Consider the following 18,408-nt stretch of genomic DNA (forward strand, 5'->3'; position numbering starts at 1 on the left):
ATTTGATCGAAGGAAAAGATGGTACCCAATTTCAAAGCCGAGTACCAGTTCCTCGCCGCTCCCTTCAAGGTAGACGGGAAAGCCCGGCATAAGATGGCATCAGGAGCACCGTGAAGCAGCATCATCGTCCGGAAGGCCTCCAGATGGTCAACCGGGTCCGAAGTCCCGTCGTAGCTTTCGAACTGGAGAAGCTTGAAGTTTGGCGGGATCGGTTCCTGCATGATCATTTGGGAGAAGGGAGGGTCAGTACAAATATCCTCACCATAAGCGGGGGGCGTATGGCGGAGTTCTTCAATCCGTCGGTTCATCTCCTGGAGCCTCCGGTCCAGAAAATCCTCTCGACTTCGAGTCTTGAGGGTCCTCTGGCAGAACGGGGGCAGGGATCTTCCAGGGGTGGAGTCGTGGTCCGATTGAGGGCTCTCTACCCTCGGGTTTGTTTTCTCGGGAAGGACGGGGCGGCTGGCCCAGGTGGCCCGCCCCGCCGTCGGGTTTTGGCATTCCGGAGATGCCCTTTCCGGGTGCGCCGACGCCTGCGGCTGCTGCTGCTGCATTGCTTGCACAGCTTCGGCGAGGCCTCTGACCTGCTGTGCCAGCAAGTCAAACTGCTCCGCGCCGACCGCCGTCGCCGGAGGAGGAGGAGGTTGAGAAACAGGAGGGGAGGTCGGAGCCTGAGATCTGGCCGCGGAGGCCGTGGATCGTCGCGTGGACGCCTTGCGTGGAGGCATCGAGTAGGGATCCCGCGGGGGGAAACAAGGAGTAGGTGTTGGAGGAGACGTTCGGGGGCGGCTCCATTGAATGCTCCTTTAAGAATAAGGGTACTGCGAAGACACAGCCCCTTCCTCTAGCGCCAATCCTGTTGGTGCAAAAATCCGCTTGCGTCGGAGAAGCTGGAGTCGAAGAAGTTGCGGTCGCCGTCGGGACCTGCAAGGAAAGTCTAAACCGGAGGTGGGGTTGCTCCGGCAAGACCCTCCGACGCTCAAGTCAGTTCTCCGCCTCAACAAGAATGGAGTGTTCGAACGGAGAATTTAGCAAAGTTTTAGGTAAAAACTAGAGCTTATAGAATAACGTATCTGGGGTCCCCTTTTATAGGTGGAGGGGGCAGTAGTCTGATAGCGACATCCGTAACCGTCTGGCAGTGAGCTGCCCAGGGTCAGACGGAGTTTGCTGCGAAGAATAGTGGAGTGGACCCGTGGCGCTGCGAAGAATAGTGGAATGGACCCGTGGCTATCACCGGGGTGTGCCACGTGGAGTCAGTTACGGGGAGTGGAGCGACGTTCGCTGTCGTGACTCGTCATGGAGTGGTGGGATCGCACAGGATCCGCCGCGGGGAGTGGAGCAGGATTGTGGCCGTTATTACGGCCTGTCGGAGAGTAATGGAGTTGCGTAGGGTCCGCCGCAGGGAGTGGAGCAGTGTTGTCCGTTACTGTGGTCTGCCAGGGAGTAATGGAGCCGCGTAGGGCCCGCCGCAGGGAGTGGGGCAGAATCGCGGCCGTTACTGTGGCCCGCCAGGGGGCGCAGATCCATCGGCTGAAGTTCGGCAGCGGTCGGAGTCCGGCCCCCGTAGGGGTCCGGGCGGAGTCCTCCTTGAGGTTGGGGTCGTGGGTGGAGCCCAGCTCCCGTGGGAGTTCGGGCGGAGTCCTCTCGGAGCTGAAGTCGCGGGCGGAGACCGGCTCCCGTAAGAGTCCGGGCAGAATCCCCTGCAATCAAAATCAGATGCGAAGTCCGGCTCCCGTAGGAGTCCGGACAAGGCTTACCGGCAGCTGATGTTGAGAACGGAGCCCGGCTCCTGTAGGAGTCCGGGCGGAGTCTACTTGCGGTTGAAGTTGTTGGCGGAGTCCGGCTCCTGTAGGAGTCCGGACGGAGTCCGTCTGCAGCCGCTGGAGTCGAGGATGAAGCCCGGCTCCCGTAGGAGTTCGGGCGAAGTCTTCCTGCAATTAAAGTTAAAGGCGAGGTTCGGCTCCCGTAGGAGTCCGGACGGGGCTTACCAGCAGTTGATGTTGAGGACGGAGCTCGGCTCCCTTGGAAGTCCGGGCGGAGTCTACTTGCGGTTGAAGTTGTTGGCGGAGTCCGGCTCCCGTAGGAGTCCGGATGAAGTCTGCTTGCGGTTGAAGTTGTTGGCGGAGTCCGGCTCCTGTAGGAGTCCGGACGGAGTCCGTCTACAGCCGCTGGAGTCGAGGACGAAGCCCGGCTCCCGTAGGAGTTCGAGCGAAGTCTTCCTGCAATTAAAGTTAAAGGCGAGGTCCGGCTCCCGTAGGAGTCCGGACGGGGCTTACCAGCAGTTGATGTTGAGGACGGAGCTCGGCTCCCTTGGGAGTCCGGGCGGAGTCTACTTGCGGTTGAAGTTGTTGGCGGAGTCCGGCTCCCGTAAGAGTCCGGACGAAGTCTGCTTGCGGTTGAAGTTGTTGGCGGAGTCCGGCTCCCGTAGGAGTCCGGACGAAGTCTGCTTGTGGTTGAAATTGTTGGCGGAGTCCGGCTCCCGTAGGAGTCCGGACGAAGTCTGCTTGCGGTTGAAGTTGTTGGCGGAGTCCGGCTCCTGTAGGAGTCCGGACGGAGTCCGTCTGCAGCCACTGGAGTCGAGGACGAAGCCCGGCTCCCGTAGGAGTTCGGGCGAAGTCTTCCTGCAATTAAAGTTAAAGGCGAAGTCCGGCTCCCGTAGGAGTCCGGACGGGGCTTACCAGCAGTTGATGTTGAGGATGGAGCTCGGCTCCCTTGGGAGTCCGGGCGGAGTCTACTTGCGGTTGAAGTTGTTGGCGGAGTCCGGCTCCCGTAAGAGTCCGGACGAAGTCTGCTTGCGGTTGAAGTTGTTGGCGGAGTCCGGCTCCCGTAGGAGTCCGGACGAAGTCTGCTTGTGGTTGAAATTGTTGGCGGAGTCCGGCTCCCGTAGGAGTCCGGACGAAGTCTGCTTGCGGTTGAAGTTGTTGGCGGAGTCCGGCTCCTGTAGGAGTCCGGACGGAGTCCATCTGCAGCCGCTGGAGTCGAGGACGAAGCCCGGCTCCCGTAGGAGTTCGGACGAAGTCTTCCTGCAATTAAAGTTAAAGGCGAGGTCCGGCTCCCGTAGGAGTCCGGACGGGGCTTACCAGCAGTTGATGTTGAGGACGGAGCTCGGCTCCCTTGGGAGTCCGGGCAGAGTCTACTTGCGGTTGAAGTTGTTGGCGGAGTCCGGCTCCCGTAAGAGTCCGGACGAAGTCTGCTTGCGGTTGAAGTTGTTGGCGAAGTCCGGCTCCCGTAGGAGTCCGGACGAAGTCTGCTTGTGGTTGAAATTGTTGGCGGAGTCCGGCTCCCGTAGGAGTCCGGACGAAGTCTGCTTGTGGTTGAAGTTGTTGGCGGAGTACGGCTCCCGTAGGAGTCCGGACGAAGTCTGCTTGTGGTTGAAGTTGTTGGCGGAGTACGGCTCCCGTAGGAGTCCGGACGAAGTCTGTCTGCAGCCGCTGGAGTCGAGGACGAAGTCCGGCTCCCGTAAGAGTTCGGGCGAAGTCTTCCTGCAATTAAAGTCAAAGACGAAGTTCGGCTCCCGTAGGAGTCCGGGCGGACCTCCTGGAGCCGATTCTGCTGAGAACTTCGGCTGTGGGTATTTTATACCCAACACGCGGTATTATGACCCTGCCACAGGGATAATGTGGTCATAGTCATGGTTGGTAAGAAGAACTTAAGAAATTGATGAATTTAAGAAGAAAAGAAAATTATGATGAATTAACTTTTATATATGATTGACAGTACGAATATGATTTCATGAAATTACATATTGATTTGTTATTAGTAAATTGATAAGCATAGTATTATTTGTCTGATTTATTCAGTTAAAGGTATACACTGCTGACTGGGCTATTTAGCTCATGATAAGTTTTATGTTTTTCTTACAGATCCAGAAAATTAGCATGATGCGGGATTTCGGTTGGGAGAGCGATTAGAGATGGAGTTAGCTCATTGATTTAGGATTTTCTCAGAGTTGATTCAAGACTTTTAGTTTTTTTTAGTGTTGACTTTGTCAGACTGTTATTTTTTTTTGAACACTGAGTTTTGATTTATTATTTGAACTAAGGTTTGATTATTAAATATTGAAAAAAATTTATTTAACTTTGTGTGAAGATATCATGATGAGATGCCTTGCATGCTTATGGGAAAAGTATTCTATGAGTATGCGGCGGTTGCCATGACCCTCGATTCAAATCTCGGATCGGAGGCGTGACAAACCATGCATGCAAACAATTGTGGCTCTAGAACACTTAGTTTGTGAGGACCCATGCAAGCATGTGTTCGATTCCCCATTAATTATATATTGGGAAGATCTTGAGTAGTATTTATGTAAGATCAAAGAATTAAAATAATATTTTTTTGGCTAAACTTTTTGAGTGAGATAACAGGTCATTAAGAATTTCATCAAAATGGACCCACCCTGTGATCTATGTGGATTATGGGACATCGTAGCATAGGTCCAATAAAATTGATCATGATTTAATCAACATATTTAGCATACATTTGAGTGATTTTGGACCCTTAACCTGCCTAGAATGCCGAGCATGTGTTTAGCGCCATATTGGTTATGCATATGCAAGTTGCATGGACAGGTTAAGATTCATCCAGGGACCATGTAAGATGTACTTTAGTAAATTTCAATAACAGTTTGTCTACAAAGAAATAATTCGTTCAATTGTGAGACCATTTAGTAAAACTCAGATTGGATTAATGCACATAAAATACCCATGATACGACATATTTACATTTCATGAATGTGGTCAATATATTGCCTGCTTACTAATTATATTCAGCTCTGTTAAACTTTCAACTGCTGAGTTGAAGGATCGGCTTATATTTACATGTTCATGCAAATCCTAGAATATGCATAAGAACGACAACTGAGACTGAAAGTGAAACAAAATGCAAATTTCAATTGGCGATGATGGTAAGCAAACAGGTTTTACTAAAGATTTGTTGAGATATATTGGGAATTTGAGCCAGACTGGTTTTAATGTGTGTGTACAATTATCTCACAAATGTGAGTTCGTTACGTTAGTCGCTTCCATTTTTCTATTCTCTTCACCATCACCAATGACCTTCTTCCAAAACCAATGCTCCCTCCACACTCTATCCATTTGCTCGATAGGTTGATTCTTTGTCTCTGGCAATAGCAAATAAACAAATATGGTCATCACAAAAAAAGCCCACCCTCCAAAGAAGAAGAAAACCCCAGGCTTAAGATGGCAAAGCATTGTAAGTAAGGCTTGTGCCAGAACGAAGGCAAATAGTAAGCCCACTGTTACCACAATGCTCTGCCCTACTGTTCTAATCTCTAAAGGAAATATCTCACTTAGTACTAGCCATCCTAATAGTCCCCAAGACAACCCAAAACCAGCAACAAATGCACATGTCAAAACCAAGACCATGTATGCATAACCTCTGCTCATTCCACCATAATCTCCAATCTGTGTCAACATCATTGCACCCACCATTACATGTGTGACAAGCATTTGAACTCCTCCAACAATAAATAAAGCACGTCGGCCGAATTTATCAACTATCATCATCACCACGATGACAGCAACGGTACCAGATACTCCGGTGATCACCGTCGACATGAGAGAAGAGCTCTCTCCAAGATTGATAATCCGAAAGATGACCGGGGCATAGAAGGTTATCACGTTAATTCCAGTTGCTTGTTTGAAGTATGGGATTGCGATCGCCATCACAAGGTGCGGTCGATACTTACGTTTCATGATAGTATGAAATGGATGGTGAATGGCATTTGAGATGTTGGCTGCCGCAATCATGTCGTTGAGCTCATCTTGCATGTCGGCGGTGCCTCGCGTCTTCTTCAGTATCTCTATTGCCTTTTGGAGGTTCTCATTGCGTTGGAGGAGGCTATTGGGGGTTTCTGGGAGGAAGAAAGTGCCAAGAGTTAAAAAGGCTGCTGGTACCAAAGCTAGGAATAGGGAGGTTCGCCAACGCAATGCATCTTTTGAGTTCCATAGTTGATGAGGTTGGCAAAGAGGACTCCCAACCCGATAAAGACCTCAAATGCATTGTTGAGTAATCCGCGGTAGTGTGGTGGAGCCAATTCTGAGAGGTATAATGGAACGGACTGTAGAATAGAGAAGAGCTACTAAGTTGACAAAGTACGTAGGAGAATGTTGAGGGGAACTAACCAACTAGCTAATCCATATATTAAAAAAAGACAAACAAGAAAAACATTAGTTAAATCCCATAGCACATCTCATAGATGATCAGAATAGACATTAAGTGGTGTAAAGGAACCCAGCTTAAGCAGGCAAGATCATGCCCGAGCCTCGCTCATTATATATAGTCTAGCTAAGCTGAAGCCAAAAGCCAGTGGTTCATGAGCAACAGATGGAGATTCTGGCGAGGCCCAATGTCCTCTAAAGGCCATAAATGAACTTGAAGCACTTTTTACTTTTAGATCTAACTATTTCTGGTGATATACAGTCTTCTTCGCATAAAAAATATATATTGATATTTAGCAACTATTATATTTTTTTATTCATAAAATTAACTAAATAGAAATATAATATATTTATTTCTTCAACCATTATTTGAGCTCCATCATGTTGAATATCAATGAGTTTGGCAAAGCTTAAGCTTGAGTTGTTTACTAATTTAGAAAGCTAAAGTTCAGACCAAACATAAGGTGCTCACGGATGGTTAGCCTATTTAGTATCCTTATCAACAGAGTTCATATTAATGATCTACAGTATCCAAATGCTTTTGAGGAAATATAATGTCCTATTATTTGCATATAAAATTTGAATGTTTTCAGAAATATAATTCCAATGCATCAAGAAATTATCGAATGAAAAATTCTTTCAGCAATTAAACAAGAGATCATTTCATACACTTGCACATATACATAGATTAACATGTTGTTAAATAAGATAAATAAATAAATAAATAACACTAATGTATAGTTTCTGGAAAAGTTACATGGCATGTGCCATAATTTCAACATACATATATATATATATATATGATCATTTTATCTACTCTGTTAAATCAGATTCCAGCCAACCATGCATAGAATCCCTCCTGGTATATATATCTAGGCATGGTGCCATGTAGAAGAAAACAGGATCATGACTACACGAGGCAAAACAGACCTCAAATATATTCAATGCTCGCACTAGAATATCCATGTAGCATATGGCAAAAAAGGGCAGAACTTGTGTTGCATTTGGCTGTTTCCTCAGCTAGCTAGCCACGTTGAACACTACATGACACAAGCAAACATCCAATGGCCTCCACAAATCAATAAGTGGTGGTGATGGGTACCATTTAAGCATCATGTGTGTGTTTGATAGCAAAGTCCCGTTGGTGCAAGACAACTTTATTCCATTTTGAGTGTGACCTTGTAATCAAAAAAAAAGAATGAGTGTGACATTATGTTAAATCAATACTCCTGTCTGAAAGAATTTCTCCAAAGTCCATGAGATGTGTTTGGTTTGTCCATCCAGAAGCCTCCTCATTGGAAGAGTATCTCTGGGGATCACCGGTCCTCGGCAATCACACAAATGGATTCTGGCTGGACTAAAACATGTGACTGACCTCTAGTTGTAGCCATAGAGGTATACTAGGAGATATTATACCCTACACTACATGCACGTACCACATCATCCGTGCAACATACCAATCAGATTTCTCATTTCTGTGGGCTCCATGCAGTCATCTGCGATCGTCGCCTCCTCACCTCATTATGGGACTCGAGACTGTTTCTGTGTTGCATGGGTGACATGGTGCACATGGTGTAGGGTGCAATATCCCATACACTAGGCACTTCGAAGATGGTTTTGAGATTGAAGAAGAATTAGAAGAGAGCAGTTGCCATGGTTAGATAGTAATGTTCCTAGCAACCTATAAACCTAACCTGATTGGTGAAACCGATGGCGATTCCGAGCAAGACCAGACCTATGATGAGCATTGAAATGTTAAGTGCGAGGCCACCGATGGCAGCTCCAGCCGAGAACGAGGCCCCACCGAGAAGCATGGATGTTCTGCGGCCAAATCCACGTGTCACCCATGAAGCACACAATGATGCAAAGAGGCCCGCGATATATAGCGATGATGTTAATGCTGTTAGGAGCTGGCTATCAAACTTGCGGTAATTGCTAGTCCGTGAATCCTCTCTCATCTTAGCCTGCACCTTTGGAAAGAACTTCTCTAGAAAAGGTTCCATTAATTGAAGTCACCCCACCTGGAAAATTTTTGCCATCTTAGATCATTTGCTTAAGTAATTTCTTTAAATTTTCACACAAATTTTGAGCCAAAGGGCAAATTTTCACACAAATAATACTGCTCTTTTTTTAAAGAAGAAGAAGAAGAAGATTAGAGAACTCCAATCCATGAAAAAAAGAAGAACATGAACGCATGAATAGAAGAAAGTAAATAAATAAAAAAAAAGAAAGAAAGGAGAGATTAGATTTCAGTTGCGCGAGCTAGTTTGCTCCGGTCATAGAACAAGAATCGAATACCCATGAACTGTTGGACCATCTTAGAATAACTAGAAAGGACTCTATGAAGGTGACGAATGAGAGGTAAGCTGTGAGATATTGGGAATTGTTGAAGCTATGTATCCAGAGTGTACGAACCTTCCTCCCTCCACCGCACGTGAGGTATTGTCCGCTTCGAGATGGTGCGTGCCCGCTACAGGGATCACTAGAACGCCACCCCTCATGGTTTTGCCTCAAAAAAGGTGCCTCATGTGGGCAAGAGGGAGTCCGCACTCTTAAGCAGTAGATACTCTCGACTGTGGTCGATATGGGACTTTCGAAGCTCGGTCTTCCGATGCCTGACCCATAATATAGCCCCCCCGGTCGAGAGGGTCTGTGCGTGAGTGCAGGGATGGATTTTTCTTCCTGGCACACCAATGTTAAGGCTACATGCCCAGAGTGTACGTTGGTCGGGCGTGTACGTTAGGCCGAGTGTCGGCCAATCACCAAACGTAGCTCGTTAATACGATCATTTTGTAGAGTCTGATAGTCGAGTAGTATCCGACGTATTCGGATAGGATAACGATGACAAGTCGAATATCCGTTGTCCGGTCCTTGGTCGGACGTGCACGTCAGGACGTATGATAAACGGTGGCAAGCCAAATATCCTTCGACGGATCGTGACCAAGTCGGTATGTCGCAAGTCGAATATCCGTTGCCCGACCCTTGGTCGGGCGGATACGTCGCGATGCATGATAAACGGTGGCAAGCCATATATCCATCGACCGATCGTGACCGAGTCGGTATGTCGCGAGCGCGACTGCGATCGTCCTGACGTTTTGCCTTTCTTAGTCGAAGCTAAGTCGGCAAGTTAGCCAGCCACGTTACTCAAGAGTCGACTGTGGAAGGAGCATGGCTTCAACTTAGAGAGGTTTCATCGCCAGCACTGACCTTCCGTTAGTGTAGACAGAATGGTTCTCGTAAGAGTCATATGTCGTCGATGATCGAGCCGTAAATTCGATGATCGAGTCATAGACTCGACGTAGATTCGACGATCGAGATGTAGATTTCCAACGAGACGTTGGGCCCAAGTCGGGACGTCGAGGCTCGTACTTCTGGCAAGGGCTGACCCTCGGTGGAGAGCCAAACTTTGTAGACTCTAGAGTTTTGAAATTGAATTATATTTCAAGCAAGGGCATACAGAATTCATTGATGATACAATTTCAGGTTGTCGGCATTCCAAGTCCGGAGAATGGCCGTTCCTTCCAGGGTCTCAAGTCGGTAGGCACCCGACCTGCAGGTGTCTGCTATTTTGTAGGGTCCTTCCCAGTTTGGGGACAGTTTTTCTTGATCCTGAGGCTTCGAGACTTCCGTCTTCCTTAAAATCATGTCTCCAGGTCTGAAAGACTTTGGCCTAACTTTAGTGTTGTAGTATCGGGCCACTCTTTATCGGTAGGAAGCCATGCGGAGTTGAGCCTCGCGTCGGAGCTCGGGTAGGAGGTCCAAGTCAGCTCTCCGACACTCGAAGTTACCCGGTTCATAGTATTGCTCAACTCTAGTCGATGGTAGCCCGATCTCTAATGGGATCATTGCCTCCATCCCATAGGTCAAATTGAAAGGAGATTCTTCGGTCGGGACACGGGGTGTCGTTTAGTATGCCCACAGGACCGAGTGCAACTCTTCAACCCAGAGGCCTCTGGCTTCATTCAGTCGAGTCTTCAACCCATGTAGAATGGTCCGGTTGGTTACTTTGACTTCCCCGTTGGACTGTGGATGCCCGACCGAGGTCAGCTTGTGCGTGATATGAAATCTCGCACAGAACTCTCTGAAGTTATGGTTGTCGAACTGTCGCCCATTGTCGGTGATGATAGTGTGTGGCAGTCCGAATCTAGATATGATGGACTTCTGGATAAAGTCTTCCATCTTATGCTCGGTGATTTACGCCGGAGGTTCGGCCTCCACCCACTTGGTGAAGTAATCGATTGTGATGACTATAAACTTTCTTTGCCGAACGCCGGAGAGAAAGGGCTGAGTATGTCGATCCCCCATTGGATGAAGGGCCACGGGGCGATAATGGAAGCCAGTTAGTTGGCGGGCTGGTGTTGTAAGTTGGCATACTTTTGACATGGCTCACACCTCTGAACCAAGTCAGCCGCATCTTTCTTCATGGTGGGCTAGTAGTAACCTTGCCGTAGAACTTTGTAAGCCAAGGATTTGCCCTCCAGATGACTCCCGCAGATCCCTTCATGCACCTCTCTGAGTGCGTAGTCCACGTCTGTCGGTCCCAGGCACTTTAGCAAGGAAAGGGAGAATGTCCTTTTGTAGAGTCGCCCGTCCATCATTACATATTAGGAGGCCGTCCACCGGAGTCGCTTGGCTTCCACGGGATCTTCGGGGCTGGTTCTGTCAGTCAGATACTGAACGATCGGGTCCATCTAGCTTGGCTCGATCGTCAGTTGTAGCACCTCTTCAGCCATGTCGATGCTCTATTGCTCGAGAATTTCCACGAGTGTCCGACCCAAGGCACCGTAGGCGGACGTCGCAAGCCTGGAGAGTGCGTCGGCCCGAGCATTCTCTGACTTGAAAATGTGGGAGATCTCAAAATACTTGAGGTGTGCCACGAGATCTCTCATCTTCTGGAAATATTTTGCCATGGTCGGATCCCGCGCTTCGAATTCGCCTTTGACTTGCCCCACAATCAGCTGGGAGTCGGAGAAGACTCTGAGGCTGTCGATCCCGAGCTCCTTCACCGTCCTCAAGCCAGCGAGAAGCACTTCATACTCGGCTTGATTATTGAAAGCTTTGAAGTTGAATCGGAGGGCATACTCGGTAACTACTCTCTCCGAGTTGGTGAGCAGGAACCCAACCCCGCTCCCTTGGGCATTGGAAGCTCCATCTATGTGTAACACCCAGGTTGACCCAGGGTCATATTCAGAGGTCGCAGCTTCTTTGGAGCTCCCATCTTCCGACATTTGGTCAGCTGTCGGGCATTCTGCAATGAAGTCGGCCAAAACTTGAGCTTTCAAAGCAGGTCGCGGTCGATACTGGATGTCGAACTCGCTCAGCTTCACCGCCCATTTCGTCAATCGTCCTGATGTGTCGGGGCAATGGAGGATCACCCTCAGGGGCTGGTCGGTGAGGACCACGATGGTGTATGCTTGGAAATACGGACGGAGTCATTGCGCTGATATGACCAAGGCAAATATCATCTTCTCTGCCCTCGAGTATCGAGTTTCGGCTTCATGGAGCACTTTACTGGTATACTATATGGGCTGGTGAGTTCGACTCTCGTTCTCCCGGACGAGCACCGAACTAACCACCTCTGGGGCGGTAGCCAAGTAAAGGTACAATATTTCTCCGACCTCTGACTTTACAAGCAGGGGTGGAGAAGTCAGGTACTTCTTCAAATCTTTGAAGGCTTGCCGGCACTCATTCGGCTAAGAGAAGTCCTTCATCTGCCTCAGGGTTTTGAAGAACGGGAGGTATCTCTCAGCCGACCGACAAATGAATCGGCTGAGTGCGATGATCTTTCCATTGAGCTGCTACACCTTCTTTTTGGTGTTCGGGTGTCGCATATCGATGATCGCCTTTATCTTCTCAAGATTGGCCTCAATTCCACCCTGAGAAATGAGGAACCCGAGGAACTTCTCCGAAGTTACTCCGAAGGCACACTTAGTCGGATTTAGCTTCATCCGATGTCATCGAAGAGTGCAAAAGGTTTCTTCCAAATCTTAGACATGATCTGAAGTCTGTGCGCTCTTCACCAGCATGTCGTCCACGTACACCTCCATGTTGCACCCAATTTGAGCTTTGAAGACCTTATTGACGAGGCGTTGGCAGGTGGCTCCGGCATTCTTTAGACCGAAGGGCATCACTTTGTAGCAGTAAAGGCCCTTGACGGTCACGAAGGCCGTATGCTCTTCGTCTTCGAATGCCATCCGGATCTGGTTATATCCGACGAAGGCATCCATGAAGCTGAGCAGTCGATGATCGAATGTCGCATCCACTAGTTGGTCAATCTTTGACAGTGGAAAGCTGTCCTTCGGGCAAGCCTGATTCAGGTCGGTGTAGTCGATACAGATCGTCCACTTCCCATTGGCTTTCCTCACCATGACGACATTGGCAAGCTAGTCGGGATATGTGGTTTCTCTGATGAAGCCCGCCTCGAGTAGCTTGTCCACTTCCTCGTCGATGGTCTTTTATCTTTCGGGGGCGAAAGATCGTTTCTTCTGTCTCACTGGCTTCACGCCAGGGGCGATGTTGAGTCGGTGAGTCATTATTTTCGGAGGTATGCCAGACATATCCGCTGCCGACCAAGCGAATATGTCGGCGTTAGCTTTCAACAGCTCTATCAACTGCTGTCGCTCCGGGTCGGACAGCTGCGACCCGACCCAGACGACCTGTTCAGGATTCTTTGTCATTGGGATGGAAATCAGCTGTTCAGCCGGTTCACCTCGCTCCTCCTCTTCCCATTGGTCCAGCTTGTTGACCGTCAGGGAGTCCTTCGATTTATTATCTTGAGTAGAAATTTGAAAGCATCGCCGAGCGAGTTGTTGATCCCCGCATATTTCTCCAGCTCCATTTTTAGTCGGAAACCAGACCAGCAAGTGGTATGTCGAGACTATCGCTCTGAGGGCATTTAGTCCGAGTCTTCCAAGTATGGCATTGTAGGCCGAAGATACTTAGACGACCGTGAAGGTTATGTGGATGGTGCTTTATCGTGGTTCAGCCCCAGTTATCACGGGAAGAGTAATTTCTCCTTCCACTGTGACGGCTTCCCCAACGAAACCCACTAGGGGTATAGAGACTCTCCTGAGTCGGTCGGTCGAAAGTCGCATTTAGGAGAAGGTCGAGTAAAACAAAACATTAGTCGAGCTTCCATTATCAACAAGAATCTTTTTTACATCATAGTTCGCTATTATCGCCGAGACAACAACAGCGTCATCATGGAGAGTTTGGATTTCCCGAGCATCCCCATCTGTAAAGATGATTACATCGTCCTGGTGCGGCCTCTTCGTCGACTCCCCTTCAGCAGTCGTTCCTCGATCCAGTCGTCTGGAGATCATGTTGATGACTCCAGTGTTAGGCTGATTATTCGCTGCCTCTTCAGTCGGTTGTGGTCGTTGGTCGAGAAGGGGCCGAGTCGGTGGGTCCCTTCGATACTTTTCAAGATACCCTCATCGTATGAGGGCCTCTATTTCATCTTTGAGTTGGATGCATTGCTCGGTGTTGTGATCGTGGCCCCGATGGAATCGATAGTATTTTCTCCGATCGAAGCCCTTTGCCTTCAGAGGTGGAGGCCGTCGCAGGTATTCTGCTCCTTCGATCTCCATCATGATCTACGCACGAGGAGCAGAGAAGGGGTGTAGGAGTCATACCTACGAAGCGCTGGTCTCGGACTCCGTCGTCGGGGCGATCTCGGACTCCGCCGTTGGGGTGAGTTTCGTTTATCAGTTAGGGGCCCGCTGGGTTCGGCAGGAGTCCGATTTTTCTTCCGCTTGTCCTTCTGGCCCGTGCCCTCGGCCAGACGCCGATCGGAAGCTCCTTTGTCCACGCGCATGTATTTGTACGTCCACTCCAGCAATTCGGCATACGTCCGGGGGAGGGTCTTGTCCAAGGAATATGTGAACCGAGACCCCCTTAGCCCCCTCTTCATGGTCGAGATGGCCATGTCTTCATTGAGGTCCCGGACCTCAAGTGTGGCCGCATTGAATCGGACCACAAAATGTTAGAGCATCTCATTTTCTCTCTGCTTGAGGGAGAAAAGACTGTCCAAGGTTCGTGGCAGTTTTCAGCTAGTGCTGAAATGGGCCACGAAAGAATGCTCGAGCTACTCGAAGGAGTAGATACTCCCTGAGCGGAGGTCAGAGTACCAGGCCCTGGCAACTTTACGAAGCGTGGCGGGGAAGCCGATGCAGAGGAGGGCATCGGTTGTCCCTTGAATTATCATGAGAGTTTTGTAGCTCTCCAGATGGTCAACTGGATCGGTGGAGCCGTCGTAAGGCTCCACATGAGGCATCTTGAACCGACTAGGAATCGGTTCGTCGAGGATAAATCGGGAGAGAGGTTAGGTGGTCCAAAAGTCAACGTCATTCGAAGACTTCTGACCATCCGTCTGGAGCTGGACAAGCTAACGGTCGATTTCTTCGAATTTACGTTTGTAGTTGTCCAACCGTTGGTGTTGAGAAATTCCAGAGGTCGAACCTCCCGACGAATTTGAAAGTGAGGCAGACGGTGTCCGCGGTCGCTTCTCCTTCCTCGCCCACTCTAGTTGGGAAGGAGAAGGACGCCGAGATCGGTGGGTGTCGCGTCATGGCTGCCTCGCTTTTTCTCTGTGGGAGTGCTGAGACGGCTGCTCTTGAGGAGGAGACGGAAGTTGATGCGGGCGTCGGCGGCTGCTTCTGGATAGCATAGGATGCACCGCCGGCTGTTCCGCCGGCGGTTGCGGTAACTGAGTCGGTTGCTGTTGGAGGTTTTTGACCGTATTCGTCAGAACGGTCATTTACCGCACGATCGCCGTGATCTGTGCCTCTGTGGTCACCACCGGATGCGGAGAGCTGGGTTCTACCATGGAGGGCAAAGGAGGGGCCTCTTCCCAGTGGGAAGAGTGCCTTGCCGATCCGGTAGCTCTCGATTGCTGAGCCCTGATTTTCGTCATCTCGAGAGATTTTTCAAGCTTTGTAGAGCTCGCTGTCTTACCTCTGTCGAACTCTCCTTCCTGGCTTATCAAATCTGTTGCAGCCAATCCCCCCATCGTCCGATCATCGGGGTCGCGCACCTGCAAGAAAAGTCCTCACTGACCGGAGATGCCTCCGGTGGGGACCCTCCGATGGTCAAGTCAGAGAGGAGACTAGGCAACAGTGAAAAATCAGGAGCTCAGTGGGAGGGAGAGAGAGAGAGAGAGCTAGAGAGCTCAAGAGCTTAAAAGCGCTTCAGAGAGCTTGAGGAAGCTTACCCAGACTATTGCCTTACCCCATTTTATAGTAGAATGTGGTATGGTCCCGCCATTAATGGTGCAGACAACTGGGGAGTTGTCAAATCGCCGGGGGTTGTCAAATCGCCGTGGATTGTCAAGTCATTGGGATTAATCCATGTCCTTGGCAGGACAATGCCCCAGGGCGGCCGTACCGCGTGTCCTTGGCAGGACAATAGCCCATAGCGGTTGTACGGCATTCGGACGGGCCGGCCGACTATATGTCGGTATTCGACTGTCGGAACGTCGGGTGATGACTCGAGAACACCGTCGGTTGATCTGGTGCCTTGTGGAAGTCGGACGTCGGCTGCCACACCCGATAGTGAGTCAGTGATATGGGTTCGGCCGCTCGGCCGATCAGAAACAGTATGGATTTGTTCAGCCGGCATACCTTCGACCGGATATTGTCGGCAATCGTTGTCGGAGTCGTCTGTCGGTCCGGTGGGTAGAGTCAGGTGTCAGTCGGATCGGCCTGAGAGTAAGTCGGCGTATAGGAGTCAGTCGATATATTCCAATAGAAATGAAAGTTTTAGTTGGGGATTATAAGGAAAAAAAAAAACTCGTGAACAAGAACAGAACTTCAGAGGAAAACAAGCACCAGAGATCCCAAGGTCATAACCGAAGAGAATTCCTCCTGTCGCTGCAACCATGCAAGAGAGGATCACAAGGGGTGTGACTCTGCCACCGAAGTGGTATGCTTTGCTGTTAGAACTGAACCTTAATGCCATGGTTTGAGTTGGCAAAGTTTGCAATACAGAACAAAGTTTTAGGCAGACTTGGATATGAATGATGTGGGGATGGCGTTATTGGCAGCATCCAAGCATGTAGCAGACTTTATGACTTTGGGCATTTAGAAAGGGACCAGCCTAATGCGGTCCCTCCAGTCCACTTAATCATACGTGTGGCCTCAGGTCTTAGCCCAGGCCCCGCCACCAACTTGGGATGAGATAGACTATCTTTGCTCTTGCACAAGCAATTATAAATTTAATTAAGAAATATTAGGGGCCCAATGAGGTACATCCTAAATTCCATGAATTGCCGAACACAAAAGTGGCACTTTGGCCCCAAATTAACGACCAATCATGGTAGGCATCACACTAACAACTGGGATTATACTTCTACCGATTTCTTCTTGCGGAGAAATTATAGCATTTAGAAGGTAATTTCCCGTTCCTGAAAGGCTGAAAAGCAGACCTATATGTTCGGAGGAGGACTGGTCCAGGCTAATAGACTCATATGACATCTCTTTTATTAGTCAAGACAGCACTATGACACGTTACTCATCCAAATAAAAAAATCTGCTAGGCTCCATGGTCCACTCATTTTTGTAATGTGGTACTTTTCTACCCACTAGATCCATTGTGGTCTACTTTTAAGACAAAGGTAGTGGAAAATTATCAATCCTACAGTGCATTTGAGTCCAAAGTCCATGTACACCTTATTGTAGACTAAAACAAGCAACGATGTGGATTCAAGAACCGGACTGTTTCAGCTATCCTTGCTATCAGCGGGTCCAGCCATCACACTCTTGCAGACCATTCCAATAGAGTATGTGATTGATCATTTCTTTTTTTCTTTGCTACGTGTGGGTGATCACATCACTCTAGTGGAGCGCACTACAAATAATTAGAAAAAAAAAAGTCCCATAGGATCCATAGGCAAACCTCATCCTATCTTCAGATCCAATTTTCGGTATGCTTAGCAACGTATGATGCAATCCAATTTGCCGTATTGTTCGCTTTTCGAAAAACATGCCGAATAAACACCACGATAGAATTATGTAGGAAACTTCAGATATCACGAAAGTGTGGATGGGCCTCCAGTTACTTCATCTCATCCGGATCCAGTTGATAATGATAGCGGAATCTCTCTCTATAAAATTCTTTCCACTCAAAGCTCCTATTTGATACAGATGATGCCCATCCAGATGGCTTGAAGCTTAGCTCCTGGGACAGAAGGCTCAAATAGATATCAGCACCCAACTGCTAGCAATCTATCATCTAGATCCTGACATAGCGAGTACCACCTCTACCATCCCTAACACTATCATCGAAGTTAACATTGATAAATCCTGAAGGAGAAGGCTCCTAAAAAATGAAAAAAAAAATCCTTTGGATCGCTACAGGGGCAACATGGGTGTCCCATGAATCCAGGGTGTCAAAGAACGAAACAACAATATTGAAACAGTTATATTCCGCAGCCAAGCAAATGGCTCTCTCCAGCACCTGATATGCAAGCACAATCTCGGCTTCAAAGATCAGATTGTTCATGGAAAGTCAGATCTGATAGGCAACATACTTCATCCTACCTCCCCAAGTACAAGTCAACATCTTGGCCGTACTTTGATGGATTGTGTCCAAAATGAGGCCCAGCTATGGGCTACTGCTCGCCTCCAAGGCTGACCACCCACTATCCTCCAAATCAACCTCGCTCTTGAATAGTACAGGAGGACATGCTCCATCGACTCATCCTCCAACCTACAAACCAAACAAGAAACAAAAAGTTCCATACCCCGATCCCTGAGTAGCACACGCATCGGAAGTTGATAACCAGCAACCTTCTAAAAAAAAAGCCTCACCCTGGGATAAGCAGACACTCTCTAGATCCAAGCAGTCTTGATCCTCCTATCTGATGCAGACCTGCACATCTCGAAAAAGATCCTCATAGGAGCCTTTGAATAACACGATTGGCCCCACACCCTCAAGTCCTAGCTTCAATAGGTGGAAATCAGAATGGTAAGAATCCGATTAGCGAGCTGACCATCAAAAAGATGGATGATATCATGTACTCTCTAATCACTGCTATTGGTACTACAAGAAAAGAGAGTTTTTGCGATAAATTTTTTTACGATAAAAATTTTTTTCATCATCAATAATACTATTTACGATGAATCAAATTTTTCATCGCTAATAAAAAAATATTTATGATGATATTATCTTTTTGTCATCAATAAAAAATATTAGCGATGAAAAAAATTTCATCATAAATATAAATTATTTGTGA

At 48.4% G+C, this 18,408-nt stretch overlaps 1 pseudogene; it reads right to left on the minus strand.

The window, feature by feature from the left end:
* Window positions 1-4,895: 4,895 nt before the first annotated feature.
* Window positions 4,896-16,231, minus strand: LOC105054762 (hexose carrier protein HEX6-like; annotated as a pseudogene).
* Window positions 16,232-18,408: the final 2,177 nt, after the last annotated feature.

The sequence above is a fragment of the Elaeis guineensis genome, chromosome 12 (assembly GCF_000442705.2).
Source record: "Elaeis guineensis isolate ETL-2024a chromosome 12, EG11, whole genome shotgun sequence".
Classification (NCBI taxonomy): Eukaryota; Viridiplantae; Streptophyta; class Magnoliopsida; order Arecales; family Arecaceae; genus Elaeis; species Elaeis guineensis.